Source organism: Schistocerca serialis, chromosome 2, assembly GCF_023864345.2.
Source record: "Schistocerca serialis cubense isolate TAMUIC-IGC-003099 chromosome 2, iqSchSeri2.2, whole genome shotgun sequence".
NCBI lineage: Eukaryota > Metazoa > Arthropoda > Insecta > Orthoptera > Acrididae > Schistocerca > Schistocerca serialis.
Window position 1 is genome coordinate 800,996,826 of NC_064639.1, and position 22,965 is coordinate 801,019,790.

A 22,965-nucleotide genomic window follows, 5' to 3' on the forward strand; every position below is an offset into this window, starting at 1 on the left:
GTCTCAAAGCAAAAAACTGTATATGATGTAACATTGTAACATAAACTGTGTATTATAATGAGGTATGGCAAGCCTCCCCCAACTTAAGACATACACACATACATATCTTAGACTAGTAAATGATTTGGATATTAAGCAACATGGTGAACAACAGTAATTATGTAGGATGTGGATAACAAACCATAATACAATCCATCTGTAGTGTAGATGCATAATGAAGAAACATAATAGGAGGTGTGAGAAAATTGTGTCTAATGAAAATGTCATTAGCATGGGGTGTCGACATTGAAACATGATATAAAACTTGTCACGTGTGTCAGGTAATCTCTTCATATTACATGACTGAGCTATAAGGTTTATCATGAAGACAAGCCCAAGGGGATGGGGGTGGGGGGAAGGGAAGGAGTAGTTGTAGAATTCATGGAGACAGGTTATGGAATAGAACCAGGTAAGTTTTGACAATTCTCTAAGAAGGCCTTATTTTTCAAATCTTTTTGTTTGTTGGAAACATCATTTAGATGTTTTTTAAAGTTACAATTGTACAAAATATTGAGGAGTTGGTCAAATATCTTACAGTATTTTCGTCGTGTGGTGCAAAAATATATCGATGATAAATTTCTTGCTAAGTATAGGGGATTGTTCTTCTGATTAAATTAGATTTTCTTTCATTCCAATAGATCCGTAGAGAGGAGTTCCTCCAGGATGTAGAACATGTCAGAAAGACAACAATACATGATAAATATTTACAACTAAAACAAGTAAGCTAATGTACCATTCCAAAGGTCCCAAGTGGAATGATCATCATTTTTTAATGAACACTATATGAAAGTCATTTTACAAATACTAATGCACTGAATTTAAAATTTATTTATTTATTTATTTATCAGGTAACAAATGTGTAATACAACTAGCCTACTATAATACTTATTTACAATGAACACATTACTGCACTGAAACTGTGCAGAAGTTATAATATCACACACACAAAGCAGTTAGTTCTACTGAGAAATTAATCAATGGATTAGAAGTAGTTGGCCACCAATAAATCCTTTAGGATTCTCTTAAACTGAATTTCATTGGTTGTTAAGCTTTTTATGGCTGCTGGCAAGTTATTGAAAATGTGTGGTCCTGAATAATGCACACCTTTTTGTACAAGACTAAGTGACTTTAAATCCTTGTGAAGATTATTCTTATTTCTAGTATTGATTCCATGAATTGAGCTCTTGGTTTGAAAAAGTGATATATTTATAATGACAAATTTCATTAAGGAATAAATATATTGGGAAGCAGTAGTTAGTATCCCTAGTTCCCTAAACAGGCTTCTGCAGGGTGTTATTGAGTTCACACGACATATAACTCTTACTGCACATTTTTGTGCCTGGAAAACTTAAGCTTGACTTGATGAATTACCACCAAAAATAATCCCATATGACATTATTGAATGAAAGTAAACATAGTATGCCAGCTTTTTCATTTTTATATCCTCTATGTCTGACACAATTTGCATTGCAAATAGAGATTTGTTAAGATGCTTCAGCAGTTCCGTAGTGTGCTCCTCCCAGGTGAATTTATTATCAAGCTGCAATTCCTAGAATTTAACACTGTGCACTTCTTCTATCTGCTTGTCATCGTATGTTAGGCATATACTCGTGGGACACCCCTTACAACTTTTTAACTGCATGTAGTGTGTTTTTTCAAAGTTTAGTGACAAAGAAATGGCTAGGAACCAGTGATGAATGTCCATAAATATTTTATTAGCTGATCTTTCTAAGTCTACACTTGATTTGCTATTTATTGCAATGTTTGTATCATTGGCAAACAAAACGAACTTGGCATCTGGTAATGTTACTGATAAAAGGTCATTGATATACACAAGAAAGAGCAAGGGCCCAAAATGGAACCTTGTGGCACCCCACATGTAATTAGTTCCCAGTTGGGTGATGCCTGATAGCTTGATACATGTCTCTTTCCTAATAACACCCTTTGTTTCCTGCCAGAGATATAAAATTTGAACCATTTTGCAGCATTTCCTGTTACACTATAATATTCTAATTTATTTAAAAGGATATTGTGATTTAAACAGTCAAATGCCTTTGACAGATGACAAAATATACCAGTTGCCTGCAATTTTTTGTCTAATGAATTAAGCACATTTTCACTGTAAGTGTAGATAGCCTTCTCAATATCAGAACCCTTTAGAAATCCAAACTGTGACTTTGACAATATATTATTTGAGATAAAATGGTTATAAAGCTGATTGTACATTCCTTTTTCTAAAATTTTTGAGAATGCTAACAACAACAGAAATTGGATGGAAATTTGATGCTATTTCTTTATCTTCCTTCTTAAACACTGGCTTAATTTCAGCATATTTCAACCATTCTGGAAATATTCCACTGATAAACGACTGGTTACACAGATAGCTTAATATGTTACTTAGCTCACAATCACATTCTTTAATTAACTTTGTTGATATTTCATCATACCCACTAGGTGTTTTTGATTTTAAAGATTTTATGATAGACATTATTTCTGCTGCGATAGTGAGGGTCAAATTCATATTACGGAAGTTACTTGAAATGTCTGGTCTGATGTATTCCATAGCAGCATCTACCGAACCTGACAACCCCATATTTTCAGTGACAGTTATAAAATGTTTGTTAAAAAGTTCTGCAACACTATACACATCTGTCACCAATGTATCATTTAGTCTTAATGCTATTTGTCCCTCTTCATGTCTGGTTCTACCGGTCTCCTCCTTCACTATATCCCATATAGTCTTTATTTTGTTGTCTGATATGACTATATTTTCCTTGTAATATATTTGCTTTAATATCCGTATTACAGTCTTTAATATTTTGCAGTATTTCTTGTGACGTGCTATAGCATCAACATCGGAACTGTTTCGGATTGACAGATACAGTCTTCTTTTTGTTTTACAAGATACCACTAGTCCTTGAGTAATCCATGGTTTCTTTGTAGATTTTGCTGTAACCTTGGTAAGTTTTGGGGGAAAACTGTGTTCAAATAAGGTAAGCACTTTATTAGCAAAAGTGTTATATTTTTCATTCATGCCATGAGCACTGTAAACATCAGTCCAGTGAATTTCTCTGAGGAGTGTCCTAAAATAATAAATTTTTGGCTTATTGATTACCCTCTTGAGCTCAGATCTAAGAGCTTTTATATCCTGTTCAGTATTAACAGTTAACAGAAGGAACTGCATGTCATGGTCTGAGAGGCCATTGACTATTGGTTTTGTAATATAATTTTGTTCATTGGACTTTTCTATAAAGATATTATCAATGGCTGTTTGTGAGCATTTGGCTACCCTAGTGGGGAACTTTACAGTGGAAATTAAGTTGAATGATAGTTTCACTAACTCAAATGAGATCTTATTCGGAGAGTCTTTAAGGAAATCTACATTGAAATCACCAGCAACCACTATTTCTTTGTTTTTTTTTTTTTTTTTTTTTTTTTGTTTTTTTTTTTGTTAAATGGGCCAGTACAGCTTCAAGTAGGTTTATGAACAGATTAAAGTTAACTGCAGGTGCTCGATATACACTTAATATTTATGCTGTTCCAAGCAAAATTTAAGAATATATATGTTCTTAAATTTATGACAGTTCCTGATGAATGTGGCTACTCCTCCTTTCTCCATTTCTGATCTACAAAAGTGAGATGCTAACCTAAACCCTGTAACACTTAAAAGTTCTATACCTGTGGCCACATGATGTTCAGAGAGGCAGATTATGTCAGCTGGGTTTGAAGGCTCTAATTCATCTATGGAGATAGTTAATTCATTAATTTTATTTCTCAGTCCTCGAATATTTTGATGCAATAAAGATATTTCACATTGAGTGAGTTAAAATAGGACAGAGTTAAAATACCTGCTGACTGTTGAAAATTCTTAACCAATAGCTGTTTATGCTGATGTAATAATCTAGAATTATGCTTTTTGGTTTCTTTCTCAAACTGAAGGTTTGTCTCAGTTCTGACCTCTCTTAAAATTTGGTTTCTTTCTGTCCTCCCTACTGTAAAAAAGGGTCATTTCTGAACCCTATAACCACTGGGATTTTACCACTCATGACAGTGCCGCCCCCCGCCCCCCCACTTTAACTTTTCTACTATTTTCGCAGCCAATTTACCCTTCTGTTTGCATGCTAAACTATACAAAGATGTTCGCGAAATATAGTCCAGTCCCATGTATTCTGCAAGAAACTTATCATCGAAATACTTTCGTACCACATAACAAAGATACTTCCTAAAGATCTTTGACCAAATCCCCAATTGTAATGGTTATATCTCTTATCTTCTCTTCAATACTGCTTTGTTTGGCATATCGTTAGTATGCTTGCTTTCAAAAGTCTTGGTATACTGGAATTCATGAGAAGCTCTACATATCAGATGGCCATTATTTAAGTAGTGACAGGTGTGATTTTGTGGCTTAAACTGTCGTAGCCCTGTAAGTATTCATGTATATTTTGCACTTCTTGGAAAGAATTTGTAACATTTCCTGTATGCTACATGTATTTTTTTGTACATTTGGATAGAATATATGAAGATGGTTTGTGACTGAAACTGGTCGATATTTGAGTTTTAAATAATAAAGCAGTGATGGTCAAACATAAATTTTATACATTACTTGATGGCTGTTAAGAACCACCTTCCAAAAATATTTAAAATAGGGAAGAGATAGCGGTAATTTAAACTGGGTGGTGGTGTTTTTGGTCTGGCTCCATTGGTGTTTGTTGATATAGAGGGTAGTCAAAAATAGTGTGAAAAGTTTGTAAGGGTGTTGCAGGGTAGGTTGTGCTGAGGAATAATTGTTAAAAAAAATCGATGTGCTGTACCCTCTATATCAGTTACCATTAAACATTACAGATGACACCAAACTGTTCTTTGAATATGATAGAAGTGTCATTGTCAAAGATGTGGAAAGTAATATAAACGATGTAACTAAACGGGTAGTTAGTAGCAATCAGCATGTGGCTCTCAGAGAGTAGATTTACGCTTTACTGTAATAAATCGCAGTGCATACTGTTTCTGACATGGTAGTGTTATAAAAGCGAAATTTTGTTGCCTAAAGGTGGTCAGATAGTCAGTAAGACAAAATACTCAATGAAGTCAATCATTTTGAATTTTTAGGGTAGAGGTAAATCTTTCTTGGAAGTGTAATAGTAATTGCCTAAAAATAAGTTAGTATGCGCTAGATATGATGCAATTTTCGGGGGCTCAGATAGGATAAGAAACAAATTTGAAATTACGAAATATCGCTCTTAGAATAATGATGAATGTGTGGGCTTACTACCTGGAATAATTTAAAGAGCTAGGAGTCTTGACTCTCCCCTGAGAATATGATTTTCCGAACATTAGTGGATATAAGGAAACACGTAACCCAATATGTCACAGATAGCTCTACACATTTACATAAAACAAAAACTAGTGAATGCCTGCACCTAAAACGAAAATATAAAATGAAAACTCAAAACAGTATCGAGTAACACGGCTTAAATTACCTCAGAAACCTGTTAAAAATGTGTAACTTGAAGAAAATTTGTTATACACTTAAACATTATTTAAATGAAATGTAACGAAGATGTCAACACCAGTTTGCAAAATTAGTTTACTGTTTTTTTTAGTTATTGGGAAGCTTTATGTTGGTGTGGGTAGTACATTGTCTCATATATTTTTATTTCATTCATTTCTGTAGTCAGTATTAATATTGCTTATTATGTTATGCACGATGCCCCAGGAGGAATGGTCAGTATTCTGGTATATAATAGGAATGATGATTTGAAGAAAAACAACTTTATAAGGATGCACTTTTCTGAATTATTTCCGAGACAGAACGTATTTAATGTACACTGTTATTTATTTTCTGTATTTTTCAATACATTGATAGTTTCTACATGGTCAACAGGTACTAAACATTACGACATGCGTTTTGGAAAATACCAGTTTCACGTTCACCTTTAAGCATTATCGTACATGTCACATTACAGCTGTTGTACAGTTCACATTAAATGTTCCAATACTCCACCGTCAACTCCAAAGCTTTTGTGCACTCTTGGGACAACATGTCGTGTTGCTTGTCTGAGCGCATCTACACGTTCCCTAATGAGAGCAGCAGCGCCACTAGCCCAAACGCAAATGTACATTACATGTATTCTGTCTCGCAAACCATTCGGAATAGGGCATATGTCCATACGAAGCTTTTTGCTTCAAATGAGCATACCTGTCGTATCCCTGAATATTGACCCTTCCTCCTGGGCACCTTGTAAATTAAGTACAGTAAACTTGTCACGCGTGTATCTAAATGTATCTGTGTGTGTATTATCGTGCACATAATCAGTGTTTCATAAATAAATACGAACATCACGTTCAACACCTTGTGCAGAAGCTGAATGCCGCTATCTCCGACATACGAATAATCTCCACTGTCTCTGGCCCTTAAACACGAAGGCTTGCTAGCTGTACTTATTTTCGCTGTATTATCTTGTTTTGGGCAACTCTGTGTACTCATCTAGAGTATTTTAAGCACAGAAAAGGGAGCTCAGACTGGTCTGCGGTGCCAGTTTGCGAATTCCGTGTAGGTAATAGTTCAGGTGTCTGACTCATTGAGAAGAAATTAAGTGAAAAATAGATGGGAAAGCTATGTTCATTTGGATAACGCTGCCTTAAGTATTAGACAGAAAAGTATGCATAATTCGGCAGATTTCCAGCAGAAATAAGAAAAGTGATAAAACCCATTCAAATCTAACAAGGGGAGGCCACGACATTGGGCTCACGGATTTACTTCAAATTTTGTACACCGTTAGTAGGCCGTTAAAAAAAACATAATGTGTAAGGTGCAACGTGCAATACTCGGGCAATTCCGAGAAATCGCAAGAGAAATTTTACGCTTCTGTTATGTAATTGATCTGTATGTGCTAAGGCACTGGCTTTAAAAAGTTATTGTGGTAAAGTGGTTAGCGTTCGCCAGTGACAAGAGGATCTGGGCGAAGCGACGGTCCGAATCCTGCTAAGGCTTATTTTTAACCTATATTTTTTTCATCACTGGTCACATTTTTCAATTTATATACATTTGAGAGGTAATATAATGAAAAAGGCACGTGCATTTGCATGAAGTTTCGATTTATGTTTTCCATGTGTGCATGACAAGTGCCACCTTGCAACGTGTGATGTTGGGAGTACATCCGACTAGGAATTGTACATTAGTCTTGTGGTCTGGCACATTGTGATTTACTATGTTACTGAGTGCGAATAACGTCATCCACACCACTATTTATGGAGGCTTGACTTGGTCTTTCCAAGCCTGTGCCTCGCCCTTGAAAATTTAATTACAAATAGTAAGTAGTCAAATAACATATGAAATTCACTATCACTTCATGAAAATGCACGTTTTTTTTTTCATCATTATATTACTTCTCAAATGTCGTACAAGTTTGTGACCTGTGATGAAAAAAATATGTATTCAAAAACAAGTGGTGGCAAATACGAACCGTGGCCTCGTTCACGACCCTCTTTCTAAGCGCGAACGCTAACTATTTGACGGCAATAACTTCTTACGGCGGGCATCTTCGCACATATGGATCAGGTTCATAATACACGCGTAAAACTTCTCTTGCGATTTTCTCGGAATTGCACTTAGCACTTGCACATTGTGTTGTTTTAATGGCTTACTAGAAGTGTACAAAGTTTGAAGTAAATCTGCGATCCCGACATCGTGACCTCTCTTTTTAAGTTGAAAGATTTCCAAGTAGCACACACCTATTCTGTAGAGGAGTTCCTCGCTGAAGCTGAGAATTCTTCGCTGTGATTCTTATTTATTCGTATACCCTGTTTCTTCGGGTTTTATTAATTCGTTAATTATAAATTTTGCAATCAGCATTCTGTAAACTACGTATCGACTCATTCAATAACAAAGTAGTTGTGGCTCTGTGGTCCTACCGAAAGTAACAAATAAATAATTTAACACTGATCAAAATACAGTGTCTCTGTTGTAAATGAACACACAATCCAATCAGACAGCTCGTGTAACTAGTCCCCCTGTAAAATAAGCTGCTTCTCAGAATATTTTAATTGTAAAACGAGTTAATTTTTGAAAGGGGACTACCAGCTGTGAAGTCCCAGACCACATTGTTGCAAACAGTATCTTTGTATTTACATATTGCACGCGAAACTCCTGTTTTCATTTAAAATACAAATTCCTAATTATCGATATTTTAAGAAAGACTCAATAAAAGTTGCTTAAATTAAGAAAATATAGGATTTAATATTTTAAGGCAAATATGAAATCCAAATACTCTTTCTTTGGACTATGTCCATCATTTTATACCACAGATTTAGATAAGTATCGTAGAAACTGAAAACGATCATTTTCACAGCACCTATAGCAAGTGTTAACCATGAATTACCAGGAACAAGTTCTGTCGTAGTACATGAAAAGTTAATCTTGCATCCAACAAATGTGATAGGACCAGTCAGTAGCTCTTCTTGTGCAACATTATTTGGAACAAAACTGAAAGTGTCCACTGTCTTGTACACTGGAAGTCTGCTCCTCCATGTATGTTCTGCGTCGGTACGGCATGGCTGTGTGCTTCGTGCGGCTGCCTCGAGTCGAATGAGCCTGCTGCTGCCTTAGAACAGGATGTACTTCCTGCCCCCCACCAACGCGCACAGCGCCAGCGAGCCTTATCAGTGTTGGGCAATCTTGATTTTCCAGCAACACTGTGCTAGTAATACTAGGCACCGTGTTGCGCGGCTGCCTCGCTCAGCGGCTAAGTCCGCTTCAAGGTCACACGCCTTACACAGCAGCACAAGGCAAATTCACACAGCCATGAGCGAGGCAGCCGCGCAACACGGTGCCTAGTATTACTAGCATGTACTTACACCTATATAATGAAAAAGGTTTATCACTATGTACGACACCTGTTCCATAGTTTCTATCGCCTTGTACACCAATAGAAAAGGTGCGATAAGATGTCTCTGTCATAATACGATTCCAATCCTTGTAATGCTTTCACTTTATCACTGTTTCATGGCTGTGCGAATTTGCCTTGTGCTGCTGTGTAAGGCGTGTGACCTTGAAGCGGACTTAGCGGCTGAGCGAGGCAGCCGCGCAACCTGGTGCCTAGTATTACTAGCACCGTGTTGCTGGAAAATCAAGATTGCGCAACACTGATAAGGCTCGCTGGCGCTGTGCGCGCTGGTGGGGGGCAGGAAGTACATCCTGTTCTAAGGCAGCAGCAGGCTCATTCAACTCGAGGCAGCCGCACGAAGCACACAGCCATGCCGTACCGACGCAGAACATACATGAGGAGGAGCAGACTTCCAGTGTACAAGACAGTGGACACTTTCAGTTTGGTTCCAAATAATGTTGCACAAGAAGAGCTACTGACTGGTCCTATCACATTTGTTGGATGCAAGATTAACTTTTCATGTACTACGACAGAACTTGTTCCTGGTAATTCATGGTTAACACTTGCTATAGTACTGTGTGGCTGTGTGAATTTGCCTTGTGCTGCTGTGTAAGGCGTGTGACCTTGAAGCGGACTTAGCCGCTGAGTGAGGCAGCCGCGCAACACGGTGCCTAGTATTACTAGCACCGTGTTGCTGGAAAATCAAGATTGCACAAGTGCTGCATTTTTAGATTTGCCACTGTAGCATTACAATATGAACCCAACAGAACTGATCTGGAGTCAAGTTACGGATTTTGCTTGCGAAATAACATGACTGTTAAGCTGCCAGACGTACTTGAACTAACGCACGCAGCTTTTTCACATGGCACTGCCGAACTCCGGCTTGTCATAAAAGGAGAAAATGCGGGGCCTTGTAGGGTTCATGGATTTTGTTGTTAGCCTCGTTATCAGGTGAGAACGAGAGCATTTTGTTCTCCGTCTGGTCACCTAAGAAGCGGCGGTGTTGCTGGAGTTTTTCCGAATATCATTTCATTCTTTTTTTAAATTATATGACATTCTAAGCTGTATTGTTTCTTTGCTTGTCTCTCTTTTTCTGATGACCTCAGATGTTAAGTCCCATAGAGCTCCGAGCCATTTGAACCATTTTTCTTTTTACGTCTGCTCACATCATTGCAGGTTAGTCGGACCGTTGGCTTGCCATTGCTGTCCAAGTTTAATGCGCCGATAAACCTGTTGTCCCACACTATCGCTCAGTCTGTGTGCAGCAAACACAGCATTAAACGTTTCAATATGATCGTACGTGACTGGTGGTCACAGCGTGGCTTCCGCTCCACGTGATACGAAATCCAGTGAGATTCAAGCAAACGGGGAAGAATTCATGGCGTAATGTTTACATCAGGTTTATTCTTATGATGAACGGACTATACCTCCACTAACCTAACCCTCTCCCCTCCCCTACCCCGTCTGGAAATTGGGGGGAGAAGGACTCCGTCAGTGCTGGACTGCGGGATAGGACGGATCTAAGTCTTTATTTTGTATGCATTGTTTATTTAAATTATTTGCGCTCCCATAGGCAGTAGCTCCATCCAGGTCCGCATTCCAACAGACCTAGTTCACAACTTTGCCACCAGAGCACGACTATCGTCCCTCCCCCCCCCCCCCTTTCCCCTCCCATGACGTAATCCAAGATAGTGGTCTGGGGAAAAATGGCGGGAAAAGGACTCAATCTGTGTCATGTGCTGTACTGGGAGGACGGCCGTAATTGTTTAATGTGTTCAGTGGATGACAGGTCTGTGCTGGAGAAGGAGTAGTATATTTGCTGTAATCATGCATCTGAGGACTGTGGTCGATAGCAATGATATTTGGTGAAGACGAATACGCTTCAAGAGATAATGAATATGCAGCAGAATAGGACTAAGTTACACTTCGCAACTCATGCTGATAAGTGTGCAGCAGGATGGGGCTAAGTCGCGCTTCGCAACTCGGGTTGATAAAAACGTGTGCTGTAACCGTAGATCATTCGATAAAAGTCCTCTCAATGTTCCAAAGCGCAAGAGAAAGACATTCATCCTAGAGTCTTCGTGCCTCGCTGGAAGATAGGCAACGCGACGGGCGCCCTGCCCCAAGACTCTTTGCTGGCTTACGACAGGGCCACGTGGTAGCCGCGGAGGATGCCAAGTTCACCGGACTTGGATACGATGTGACGTCATTATGACGTATACACACTACATCGAAAACGATAGAAACCGTATATCGACTATTCGACTTTTGTGAACTTTCGAGAGGTTGTGACAGGGTAGCGCTGTGCTCTGCACCATTCGTTGACATGTGTTTTGCGTTCCTTGCGTTTAAATCGTGTATTGTACTGTGTTTATGTCCTGTGCGTTGTTTTTCGTTTGCTCGTCTCTAATTATGTGTTCAGCATTCGAGAGACTAACGAGAGAAAATATGAAAGAGTTCAGCATCGATGACGACAGGCAATTGCGTGGTTATTGTGAATCTCAAGCAGAAATTGATGTACTTCTGACCCAGCTGAAGTGCGTCGGTTATTTGTACTCGGAGAGAAGAAGCACTCAGCAGCCAAAATCTTTAGATGCGTCAAGACACTAACCTTTCGTTAAGATTACATTGAGAAATCCACTTCCCCTCGTATTTCATCTCCGGTCGACGATTTTTCTTCAACAATGCCTCATATTTTTCTTTTTAAGTTCGAAATTCGATCATTCTACACACCAGTCATTACTGGACACTAAGGTACCTGTCTCTGTGGTCCAAGTGTAAAATTACTTGGAATTATGGTTGATAAAAGACTATCTTGGGATGGACATATAAATTACTTAGCTAACAAACTTGCACGAGTTCTCTTTCAGCTATATAAATTAAGAAAAAAGTAAGAGTATGCTGCTACAATCTAATATGTACTGACAAGACCAATTGTATGAAACCATATTAAAATATTGATAATAAATAAATATTATTTTCGGCGTTTTTTACGAAACGTGTTGTCCGTGGTGTTTTCAAGGCCACGGTCAGGAATATTTCTATTAATATCCAGCTCTTTTACTTTTATTTTTGCGAAACACTGAGCTGTTATCAGAATCGCACGTGTCAAAACAAACCACTAGCTGACGACAGTTTAGAATCTCGAACGTTCGTAAAAGTCGATAGGTGTGTTAATCGGCTAAAGCGTGTTACGTCATAATGACGTCACATCATATCCAGGTTGGGTGAACTTAGCATCCTCCGGTAGCCGCAGTTGCGGCCCCGTACTTCCTGTCGCGTCGGAAATACCCACAGCCTTCCTCCTCCTTCCCATCCATGGCGCACGGATACCCTTTGCTTTTGAATACAACTGCTTTGGGAATATTTACATGGGGTGCTGTGGAAAACTATCACATACATAACTCGAAGATATCACAGGAACTAAAGAGAGAAAGGGAGAGGGCCGGCCGAAGTGGCCGTGCGGTTAAAGGCGCTGCAGTCTGGAACCGCAAGACCGCTGCGGTCGCAGGTTCGAATCCTGCCTCGGGCATGGATGTTTGTGATGTCCTTAGGTTAGTTAGGTTTAACTAGTTCTAAGTTCTAGGGGACTAATGACCTCAGCAGTTGAGTCCCATAGTGCTCAGAGCCATTTGAACCATTTAGAGAAAGGGAGAGAGAGAGAGAGAGAGAATGACTTTTGTGGGAAATACCCTTGTCCTTGAGCACGAGCTGCTTCAGGAGTAATCAAATGTAACAGAATATGTCTCTAAATACACTTTCAAAAAGCCCGCATCTCGTGGTCGAGCGGTAGCGTTCTCGCTTCCCACGCCCGGGTTCCCGGGTTCGATTCCCTGCGGGGTCAGGGATTTTCTCTGCCTCGTGATGGCTGGGTGTTGTGTGATGTCCTTAGGTTAGTTAGGTTTAAATAGTTCTAAGTTCTAGGGGACTGATGACCATAGATGTTAAGTTCCATAGTGCTCAGAGCCACACTTTCAAAAAAGATCGCTGCACTGTAGTTTGCGTCAGTTTTGCGATGTATACCGCCACACTCGAACATGGACTCTAAAACAAGATCGCTGCACTCTTGCGAAACCTCCCTAAGACACTTCACATCCTTTTGTGAGAAACAGATCCCGAAACCGATATCAGCTGCAGTATCTGGTTTTACACCCCAAAACGACGATATTTGGAAGTCGAAATAAATGTCTCTGTAATTCTAAAAACAGAACGTTTACCACTTTTCGAGATTTAGTTACTTGTTTGAAGGCACTGCCAGAAAGGGCGAAAAATTTCAGAGTCCTTCATCTGCTGTGGTGTTCACTACTTTTCTGAATCGGTGAGTGAGCTTAGTTTATGTTTGCTGCTGCTGGAGTCAGAGATGTTATTTCCCCACTTCTAGAAGCACACACAGGTATATAAGCACAGAGCGGAAAATCAGAACACTTGCACAAACGGAATTCGAAGCACTCTCCTACAGACGGAAAAATGCCTGGAATTTTCGGTGAATTTTCGATATCCTACAGCTGCTGGTCTGCAGATGCTCTAAAGCCACAAAGGTGGGTGAGGGACAGCATCCCACAAAAGGTGTCTCTGAACTCCCGAAAAAAGAAGATATCGCGTCACTCTCCAGATGCAACAGAACTTTCTGTAGATACTTTTCCCCACTTTGTTCGAACCAGTCTGTAGAGGCTCCTATGCCCTGTAGAAAGGATGTCTTGTGAATGGAGCATTTTGATTGGCTCTTACTGAATTTACCCGCCAAACTGGTGCTGTTGCCGGTATGGGAGCACTGTCCACCATTTTCTGCAGACGGGACTTTCAGAAGCAAACTATTTAGTACAGATCAGACAAAAAACATACAGCAGCCACATTGCACTGACAGTTAAACCCTGCAAAAGTTGTCTACAGATTATGAAATATGGAAAAACACTTCCTTAATTACATTGCTCTGCTACTGTTGAGGAAAGCTTGAATTTTTCTTCAGCATGACTGATCTCCAACTGGGCTATTTCACCACATAGCATATGGACGTAGTAAACACAATTCATATCCTGCACCATATAAAATCATCACTTCTGTATCCTGCATATAGCTATTGACCACCAGACACGCGTCCGCGGCTCGTGGTCTTGCGGTGGCGTTCTCGCTTCCCGCGCACGGGGTCCCGGGTTCGATTCCCGGCGGGGTCAGGCATCTTTCTCTGCCTCGAAATGACTGGGTGTTGTGTGTCTTTCATCCTCATTCACTCGCAAGTCGCCGTAGTGGCGTTAAAGAACTTTTGGATCGGTGGCCGAACCGCCCCGCGAGGGGTCTCCCGGCCACCAATGCCATACGCTCATTATTATTACCACACATTCGCACATATACCGCGAAGACAGACTCTGTGGCGGAACGGTTCTAGGCGCTTCAGTCCGGAACCGCGCTGCTGCTATGGTCGCAGGTTCGAATTCTGCCTCTGGCGCTTCAGTCCGGAACCGTGCTGCTGCTACGGTCGCAGGTTCGAATTCTGCCTCTGGCAAGGATGTGTGTGATGTCCTTAGGTTAGTTAGGTTTAAGTACTTCTAAGTCGAGGGGACTGATGACCTCAGATGTTAAGTCCCATAGTGCTTAGAGCCATTTGAAATACACATTTCCCACGAGGTCGGTCGGTCATCCACCGCCGTGAACACTCAAGAGTCAGCTGCCCCCACACACTCGCTGGGCTGACGCGCGATCAAAGCGCCCTTCACGAACAGTGGTCACTCTCCGAAATGTTGTACAAAGGCAGGGCTGGTTTCCCTCTGGGCATAGGCATGACTGTTTCCGGCCTTGACTTGCTTGCTTGCATGCCTGCTGCCATGCTTTTCCACACCCATCTCCATATTCTGGCTTACAAGAACACAAGTGTTGCACATGGGTTGCCAGAATATCATCGCATATACGTGATAGTTCTCGATATCAAGCTCATAGCAGTGTCACTTGCACAGTACTATTCCGAAGATAAAGAGTGGAAGTTTTCTTTAGAAACTCGAAACTGTAGTGAAGTGCAGTGAGGTAGAACATGCTGCAAGCCAGTGAGTAATTAGAAACTCATCCTGTCTGCGAAGAATAAATAGAAGAAACAGTAGTTCTACTCGCGTATACCGAAATCAGTGATACAACAGATTCCAAACAATCATTCTACTTCACAAAGTCAATGGAAGTGTTTCTCCCGCCTCGAGAATCAGCAAACGTCTCTTTCATCTGTCTTTCACCATCTAGACGCACAGAAAACGCACCACAATGTTCTCTCAAATGATGATGGGAAATGTGTAGAAGCAGTCAACCGGACAGTTTGCTTGGGAGGGAATAATTGTCCAGTGCAAACACACGCCGATATTGAACTTCTCAAATTTACACAGACAACACGTGATCAAGAAGGTTGCCCAACACATACTGAGTATTCGTTCGTTATTCACCCACCTAGAGGGCTACAGGGTTAGGTGAGCTACCTTCGTGTACCGGTACCTCAGCCGGGTTCTTCAGTCCGGATAGGTCCCACCATAAGCCAGGTATGTCAATCGTTCCGGCCACAGGCCACCGCCGATACGCGCTCCTCGTACGCCAGACAGAATCGTCCTAGGAAACCAGCCACATATGTTTTATCACTGTACTTACAATTAAATATTACGATTGCAGTGTCAAGCTAACGGCATTCGGCAAGGAGTGAGGTATTGGAAAAACCCCTGCTGACGACTGACGACTGTGAGTCTGGAAACATAAATATCTATAGCATTCTTATGACTGGACATAATTTTGTCACGTAAAAAAATCTTTTATTCCCCTTACGGGTATCGCAGCTTTCCATGTCAAATCCATTCCTTCCTTACAACAGGTCATAGTCATTTTCTTTGCTCATGTTGGAACACACACACATACTTTATAAGGCTGTTGATCAAAGCGAATCTATCACTAAGTACTTCGCCAATAACAGAATGCTGGTGATACCAAACAATATTGAGTGAAAATCTGCAATAGATGGCTATGTCTCATTTGTTTTTCTTGCGAGTGGTACCCATGTGTCTTAGCAACAGAGTCGTAATTGTCTTATAAGCGACCAGCTATTAAGAAAACACGTTGCAACGGCTGTGTTAGTGTCACAAGGGGTCTCGGTTCTACCAGCGCAGACAAGTATTGCTAACGATATCCATGTTGATAACTATACAGGCTTTATAAATCGAGGTATGGTATTGCTTCCGAATGAAGTGGTCTTCTACACAAACGCCTTGACATTGAATGTAGATGGTAATCGCCGGGGTGGTATTAACAGGCCGAAAGCGCAGTGTGAACGTCGCCAGCAGTGTAACCTCGTAATTAGGTTAAGGAACATGGTATGAAGCCGATATTTGAAAGTCCCTCATGCCACCGCTGGTTACTTTTACAGTATTTGTAACGCATTCTATCTCGATGCCATGTCACAGTTTCTGCGATATATCCACTGGGTTATAGGCGATGGCTGATTGAGAAAGATCACATATAGTAGATGGTATGCTATGTGACGAATCACTTTAAAAAGAAAATGCAATGCTATATTGAGGTCGTAAGAAATGTACAAAATGCTATGACCAATACACTGGCTTTTCAGATTTATTGTGTTACATTTTGTAATAGAAATGCTGTCTGCGATTTGGAATCAAGTTTTTCCATTCAACCACATACCTGCTTTGGATCCTATGGAGATCTCTTTTAATGATTACAGCCACTAGTGAATCATATTTGTGGCACTCTCATATCTCAAAACGAGTCACCTTTTTCGAACCTATGTGCTACAGTGGTCATAGAACTCCAATGTAGTTCTTTAGGCAGCCTCTATGCATCTTGTAAATGTTCCTGAGTCTCTGCAGCTGTGTTCCAATTTAAGTCGGAACTGAGCAGAAACCGGATAGCGCTATATCTACCACATCGTGCAACCTGTGTAGAAACAGAGTAAGCTGAGTTAGTGCGACGGGACCATGTTTTGACCAGTCGGTGGAAATGGGACAATGTTGTTGTAGCTCCACCAATAATGTATAACGTGTAAGGCCAACGGCAAACGAAGCTTTCTCCCCCACAACACACACACACACACACACACACACACACACACACACACACACACACACACACACACACACTGGATGATTTTATATAAAGACAGTGACAACTTATAGAAACTGGAAGAGTTTTGGAGCATTGTGGAGCATTTCAAAGGACGAGGAATTTGCTACCGTATTGCACCAAACTACAGACAGATCTGCGTCCCCTCAGGGTGCATTCACATTTGTCACCCAAACATTCTCTCTGCCAGCGTTATTTTATATCATCCATCAGAGGAAAAGAAAACACGAACTACAAAAACTCTGCTAACAGCATCCAGGTAGAGAATTCGATAATATTTTTACTGTGTCCCTGTCTTCCGATGTATATGTCGAAAACAAGCACCGTCAGTGTGCTGGCATCGAGCATATGCGCCAATCCCCATTAAATATACAGGTATTGATCCACTCAGTCGCCAGCACAGACCAGTGTAAAGTGTCATTGCCTGTACTGTAGGAGGAGGACGACCGTATCCCACAGGCTATACTATCCGTCGCAAGAGGAGGTCCCTGTGTTGTTGTTTCAAATATTGTTTTTTTTTTCTGCTGTTACATGTCCAAGCAGCATATGATACAGCTTCATACACCGCCATATATTTTGTGTTCTCTGCCACGACTTCAAGGTCTGTGTCAGGTTCTAAACTGACATTAACAAGTTGTGGTCCATTGGCTCTGACTGAAAGCTGGACATCACACGATGTAAATTATTATGTTGCTGCTGCTCCCCCAATACACACACTATGTGATTTTAAATAAAAGCCAGCACAACATATGGGAACAGGAAGAGTTTTGCAGCATTGTAGAGCATTTCCTAACAGCTATCCAAAGGTGATTGACAGCCTTTACATTTAAACTCGTCTTTCATGGTGAGGGGATAGCTGATGGCTTGGTCTTCTGTTTCGGTTGATTCCTCGTATTGCAGTCATGTATGCGATCACTGTTTTGGTGCTAGTCATACCTGGAAGGTGTTGTCCCTCCACCAAGACTCTTTCTCCATCCCAAACAAGTGATATGTCAATTTTTATGTGGTAATCATCAGCATACCAGTGGAACCCCCATTTTTATTACATATTCGTCTAGTACGTAAAGAAATATGAATGTTTTAGTTGGACCACTTTTTTCGCTTTGTGATAGATGGCGCTGTAATAGTCACAAAGGTATAAGTACGTGGTATCATGTAACATTGCGCCAGTGCGGACGGTATTTGCTTCGTGATACATTACCCGTGTTAAAATGGACCACTTACCAATTGCGGAAAAGGTGGATATCGTGTTGATGTATGGCTATTGTGATCAAAATGCCCAACGGATGTGTGCTATGTATGCTGCTCGGTATCCTGGATGACATCATCCAAGTGTCAGGACCGTTCGCCGGATAGTTACGTTATTTAAGGAAACAGGAAGTGTTCAGCCATATGTGAAACGTCAACTACGACGTGCAACAAATGATGATGCCCAAGTAGGTCTTTTAGCTGCTGTTGCGGCTAATCTGCACATCAGTAGCAGACAAGTTGCGCGAGAATCGGGAACGCAAAAACGTCGGTGTTGAGAATGCTACATCAGCATCGATTGCACCCGTACCATATTTCTATGCACCAGGAATTGCATGGCGACGACTTTGAACGACGTGTACAGTTCTGCCACTGGGCACAAGAGAAATTACGGGACGATGACAGATTTTTTTTTTTGCACGCGTTCTGCTTAGCGACGAAGCGTCATTCACCAACAGCGGTAACGTAAACCGGCATAATATGCACTATTGGGCAACGGAAAATCCACGATGGCTGCGACAAGTGGAACATCAGCGACCTTGGCGGGTTAATGTATGGTGCAGCATTATGGGAGGAAGGATAATTGGCCCCCATTTTATCGATGGCAATCTAAATGGTGCAATGTATGCTAATTTCCTACGTAATGTTCTATTGATGTTACTACAAGATGTTTCACTGCATGACAGAATGGCGAGGTACTTCCAACATGATGGATGTCCTGCACATAGCTCGTGTGCGGTTGAAGCGGTATTGAATAGCATTTTTCATGACAGGTGGATTGGTCGTCGAAGCACCATAGCATGGCCCACACGTTCACTGGATCTCGTCCCCGGATTTCCTTCTGTGGGGAAAGTTGAAGGATATTTGCTATCGTGATCCACCGACAACGGCTGACAACATGCGTCAGCGCATTGTCAATGCATGTGTGAACATTACGGAAGGCGAACTACTCGCTGTTGAGAGAAATGTCGCTACTCGTATTGCCAAATGCACTGAGGTTGACGGACATCATTTTGAGCATTTATTGCATTAATGTGGTATTTACAGGTAATCATGCTATAAAAGCATGCGTTCTCACAAATGATAAGTTGACAAAGGTACATGTATCACATTGGAACAACCGAAGTAAAATGTTCAAACGTACCTACGTTCTGTATTTTAATTTAAAAAACCTACCTGTTATCAACTGTTCGTCTAATATTGTGAGCCATATGTTTGTGACTATTACAGCGCCATCTATCACAAAGCGAAAAAAGTGGTCCAACTAAAACGAATCTTTACGTACTACCCGAATATGTAATAAAAAATGGGGGTTCCTATTTTTAAAAAAAGGCAGTTGATATCCGTTTGACCTATGGCAGCGCCATCTAGCGGGCCAACCATAGCGCCATCTGGTTTCCCCCTTCAAGCTAGACAAGTGTCGTTCTTTGCAGTTTTTTCGTTTGACACTTATTTCATGAGATATTTGGCCCGGTCACGATCAATGGACCACCCTGTAGTAGGGGTCAGTGAATTGAAATGGAAAGAAGGCAAAGATTTTTGGTCAGATGAGTACAGGGTGATATCAACAGCAACAGAAAACGGTATAACGGGAGCAGGATTCGTTATGAATAGGAAGGTAGGGCAGAGTGTGTGTTACTATGAACAGTTCAGTGATAGCATTGTTCTTGTCAGAATCAACAGCAAACTAACACTGACAAGGATAGTTCAGGTATACATGTCGACGTCGCAAGCTGAAGGTCAGGAGACACGAAGTATGCGAGGCACCTGGAAGGGTAATACAGTACGTAAAGAGAGATGAAAATCTAATAGTCATGGGGGACTGGAATGCAACTGTAGACAAAGGAGCGGAAGAAACGGTTACAGGAGAATATGTGCTTGGGACAAAAAATGAGAGAGGAGAAAGGCTAATTGAGCTCTGCAATAAATTTCAGGTAGTAACAGCGAATATTCTGTTCAAGAATCACGAGAGGGGGAGGTAAACTTGGAAAATGATGGGTGATATGGGAAGAATTCAGTTCGATTACATCATGGTCAGACAGAGATCCGAAATCAGATACTGGATTCTAAGACTTAACCAGGAGCAGATATAGACTCAGATCACGATGTAGTAGTGATGAAGAGTAGGCTGATGTTTAATAGATTAATGGGGAGTCACAATACACAAAGAAGTAGGATGCGGGAGTACTAAGGAATGACGAGATTCACTTGAATTTCTCTAAGGCTATTGATACAGCGATAAGGAATAGCTCAGTAGGTAGTACTGTTGAAGAGGAATGGACATCTCTAAAAAGGAAAGAAAAACATAGGCACAAAGAAGGGAACTGCGAAGAAACCATGAATAACAGAAGAAATACTTCAGTTGATCAACGAAAGAAAGAAGTACAAAAATGTTCAGCGAAACTCAGGAATACAGAAATACAAGTCGCTGAGGAATGAAATAAATAGAAAGTCCAGGGAAGCTAAGACGAAATGGCTGCATGAAGAATGTGAAGAATTCGAAAAGAAATGATTGTGGGAAGGACTGGCTCAGCACAAAGGAAAGTTAAACCAACCTTCGGTAAAATTAAAAGCGAAGGTGGGAACATTAAGATTGCAATGGGAATTCTGCTGTTAAATGCAGAGGAGAGAGCAGATAGGTGAAAAGAGTCCATTGAAGGCCTCTATGAGGGGAAAATTTGTCTAATGTGATAGAAGAAGAAACAGGAGTCGATATAGCAAAGATGGGGGATACAGTATTAGAATTAAAATTTAAGAGAGGTTTGGAGGACGTAAGATAAAATAAGGCTGAAGAGATAGGTAACATTCCATCAGAATTTCTGAGATCGTTGGGGGAAGAGGCAACAAAACTCCTATTCACTTTGATGTGTAGAATGTGTGTGTCTGGCGACATACCATCTGACTTTTGGAAAGATATCATCCACACAGTTCCGAAGACTGCAAGAGCCGACAAGTGTGATAAATGTCGCGCAATCAGCTTAACAGCTCATGCATCCAAGTTGCTGACAGCTCATGCATCCAAGTTGCTGACAAGAATAATATTCAGAAGAATGGAAAAGAAAATTGAGGATGTGTTAGATGGCGATCAGTTTGGCTTTAGGAAAAGTAAAGGCACCAGAGGTGCAATTCTTACGTTGTGATTGATAATAGAAGCGAGACTAAAGAAAAATCAATAGACGTTCATAGAATTTATCACTCGGGAAAAGGCGTTAAACAATTTAAAATGCTGCAATCCTGATAAAAGTAGGGGTAAGCTGAAGGGAGAGACTGGTAATATGCAATATGTACAAGAGCCAAGTGGGAGCAGTAAGGGTGGACGACCAAGTACGATGTGCTTGGATTTATGATCCATGACGAGTGTCAAGCTACCAAAAACTTGTGGTCAACACAATCTTGACCCAGTCCACAGCTAGTGGGAAAGCATGGGTGTACTGTGAAATGCCCCTTTCAACTCCTTTTTGTCTGATTGCAGTATGCTGTTGTCCACAGTGGCACTAGTGTTGCCCAAAGGGCTTCATGTAAGGCGAGCGACTGTGGGTGTCAGACAGGGTATAGTCTTTCGCCACTACTGTTCAATCTGTACACTGAAGAAGCAATGATGGAAATAAAAGAAAGATTCACGAGTGGGATTAAAATTCAAGGTGAAAGGATATCAGCGATATGATTCACAGATGACATTGCTAGCCTGAGCGAAAGTGAAGAAGAATGACGTGATTTGCTGAATGGAATGAACAGTCTGATGAGTATATAATATGGATTGAGAGTAAATCGAAGAAAGACAAAAGTAACTAGAAGTAGCAGAAATGAGAACAGTGAGAAACTTAAGGTCAGGATTGATGGTTACGAAGTAGATGAAGTTAAGGTATTCTGCTACCTAGGCAGCAAAGTAACCAATGACAGTTGGAGAAGCAGACTAGCACTGGCAAAAGGGCATTCCTGACCAAGAGAAGTCTACTAGTGTCAAACATAGACCTTAATTCGAGGAAGGAATTTCTGAGAATGTACGTTTGGAGCAGAGTGTTGTGTGGTAGTGAAACATGGACTGTGGGAAAACCGGAATAAAAAAGAACTGAAGCATTTAAGATGTGGTGCTACAGACGAATGTTTAAAATTAGGTGGAATGATAAGGTAAGGAATGAGGAAGTTCTGTGCTGAATCAGAGAGGAAAGGAATACGTAGAAAACACTGACGAGGAAGAACAGAGTGGTAGGACATATGTCAAGACATCAGGGAATGACTTACATAGTATTAGAGGGAGCTGAAGAGGGCAAAAACTGTAGAGGAAGATAGAGATTGGAATACATCCACCAAATAATTGAGGATGTAGGTTGCAAGTGCTACACTGAGATGAAGAGTTTGGCACAGGAGAAGGATTCGTGGTGGGCCACATCAAACCAGTCAGAAGACTGAAGACCAAAAGAAAACCTGCATGATAGCCATGTATGTTAACATGCCTCTTTCTGGACTTAATTTCAAGTCCACCTTGCGGATTAACGAGGCTGGTGAGCCAGGCAGCCTGGATTTGGTTTTCAGGCGGTTTCCCACGTCCCACTAGGTGAAAACTGGGCTGGTACTTAAGTCCCACCTCAGATACAAATTACACAAGCATTTAGAGTACATCCACACACCTGCAGATTGGATTAACTCTAGACATAGACAGATGGGGTACACAGATCGCATACTGGGGGGGGGGGCGATA

The 22,965-nt window shown here is 40.9% G+C and overlaps 1 protein-coding gene across 1 annotated transcript in view; it reads left to right on the forward strand.

Annotated features, from left to right (window-relative positions):
• LOC126458042 (uncharacterized) overlaps positions 1–22,965 on the forward strand; it is a 141,188-nt gene that overhangs the window by 111,029 nt on the left and 7,194 nt on the right. The window lies entirely within an intron of this gene.